The following is a 2,896-nucleotide window of genomic DNA, read 5'->3' on the forward strand; positions in this document are numbered from 1 at the left end:
CAGATTAAAAGAAAATTTTCTTCCGAGAGATTTTATGTTTGACGAGAAGAAAAATATATAAGGTGGGAAGGGGGTGGAGGGTTGTGGGTGGGTGGGTACGAAGGGTTACGTAACGCGAGAAACAAACTCTGAGAAATAATATTTCTTATTTATGTGAGTTTCTCGTAAAAACTATAATTTCGATAACGTCGATCGCAATCGGATGAAACTTTGAAAGATGGATGGATCGTATCGGATTTGAGGATGGCCTTAGAGTGATAGAATTTTTCAGTATTCGATAGGACGTCATAATCCGGGAATTTCAAATCATTGTAAACAAGGACAAATGTTACTTTGTATATCTTTATAGATGCACCAGTTTTTTTGCAACATTACCAATATATTTTCGTTTAAGATATCTGTAATATTTTATTATATATATAACGCTTAAAATTTGAGGATATATATTTTGATATATTAATTATAAATACGTATGCAGCGTATATATTAGCATATATTTTTTATACAATGTAATTTACATATTTTTCTTTAATATTTTTCTAATATATTAATCATTAATATAAAAATGTAACTTAACATTATTTTCGTTTTTTTTTTATTTAAAGTCAATATTTCATGTAAATATATAAAATGAAAATATATTTGGTAATATTAAATATGAATCGTTCTGTAGAATGTATGATTTGTAAATCAAATAAACGTTTGCAATGACGAATGCATAAAAGTAGTCAGTCGGTTGGAAAATTTCTAAATGGCGTTCGATAAAAATTTCTTCGAGTCTTCGAACAACTTCTTGTCAATTTATATACGCATATACATATACGTATGTGTATGCGTATGCAAGTTCGTCGTGTGTGCTCTTCTTTCCCATTTGCATATATCTATTCGCGTGTACAAGTATTCTCGGTCGTAGTTATCGTTTTGTAGTAGTAGTAGTAGTAGGTAGTCGTATTCGTCATGTATCGTGTCGAACTAGAAAGTGGAACAATTCGATTAAAGTACCAATGTTAGTGGTGAGAAATATACAAAGAAGAAAACAGGGCAATGGACTTTTTTTATTTGTACCAATATATATATTCAACGAAATATGACTTTCACCGAGATCAGAAATTCATATTCAAAAAGATACATTTTAATGTGAAAGTAAAACGCGATGAATTATGATTTATTTCGATTAAAAGCCAAAAAAGAAAAGAAAAGAAAAAAAAGGAATCATTACTTTTACTTTTATCATCTCGTTCCCACGTGCTGTCTCTCATATTTAACTTTGATAACGTTTTCGATAGATCGATTGAACGATATACTAGATTCCATTCTATTCGATTCGTTTCGTTTCGTTTTATTTTTTTTTTGTCATATGTATAAAGAATGAACTGTTAAATCCAATTATTTCAAGATCACAATTTTTTCTTTCTCTCTCTCTCTCTCTCTATTTTATTTTTCCATTCATTTATCTATCTATCTATCTATCTATCTATCTATCTCTCGTAATTTTCATCATGCAGGTCGAAGGTAAAGTACTTAGTGTGGAACTTTGCCGACTGAATTATCAGAACGACGAGGTCCGGGGGTTCTGATGTATGGCGGGAAGTTTGAAAACTTTGTCGCATTAAAGTTTCACCGACTGGTTTCGTGAGGGGGTTTACGAAGTATGACCACGGTAAATTCCGTTGAAATACCTAATACTTTTTGCGATAGAAAACGAGACAGAATATCGATGGGTTTTACTTATGTTACACTTTATTTTTATTTTCATTTTTACATTGATATCTATGAACATATACATATATATATATAATATATATCTTTTCATATAAATATTATTATTATTATTAAAATATAAACGAAATAAAAGAATGAGATAGTCGTGTGTATAAATTTGATTGAAAATTCATATGATTGATACGATATCCGAATAAGTATGATAGTTTCCGTATATTTCTAGAAAGAAACTTGTCGAAGAAGAGCATAAGTACTTACTCGAGTGTAATTACTAATGTAGTTTCAACGTCTATTGATTATTCATTTCCGTTTGCAAATTGAGCTCCGTGCAAGCCGGTTATATACACTTAATCTCAATCAAAATTTCATTTGCAAAGTAAACGCCACGCGTTAACGAAGTAACCTCAGAACCGGGCACTGGCTCTAAATGTATGTATGTGTGTGTGTGTGTGTGTGTATGCGCGTATGTTTCGCACCGTTTTCTCGGTTCATTAGTGTACCTGATACGTTTCCTTCGTTAAAATAAATCCATCGAAGGAGAGAGAGAGAGAGAGAGAGAGAGAGAGAGATGCGAATTATTTCCATTGCTTTTACGAAAATCCGATCAAATGAATCGAATAAATAAATATACTTATATTAGTTTTATTTATATATAATTTTGTTTAATCAATTCAATCTGTTCTCTATATTCATCTCGTTTGTTCCTTCTTTAAGATTTTATTTGATTATCGAATCATATTAGCACGTATATATATATATAGTACCATCGATTAATTCAATTTCTTCGAACGTTCGAGTGTTATCAAAGAAAATGTCATTTCTACCTTGCCATTCGATTATCGATCTTAAAAACCTATGTTATAAACGATTACTGTCAAACCTTATCGAACACGTAATTAATCTGATTGCCAGAATATAATCGTCTGATCAAATGGTGAATTAATTGCGTCAAGAGGTACGATTAATTGTTCAAAGGATATTCTATCGTTTTAATCTTTTCTCCAAATGTTTAATCAATGAAATTATTATTTTATACGGCAAAGAGAGAGAGAGAGAGAGAGAGAGAGAGAGAGAGAGAGAGAGAGAGATAAACAAATACGTAATACACACACACATAAACAAAAGTATATATAAATTTTATATGTTTACAATGATATATATATATATATATAAT

This window comes from Polistes canadensis, unplaced genomic scaffold, assembly GCF_001313835.1.
Source record: "Polistes canadensis isolate GaletaPanama2010 unplaced genomic scaffold, ASM131383v1 scaffold_337, whole genome shotgun sequence".
Taxonomy (NCBI): domain Eukaryota; kingdom Metazoa; phylum Arthropoda; class Insecta; order Hymenoptera; family Vespidae; genus Polistes; species Polistes canadensis.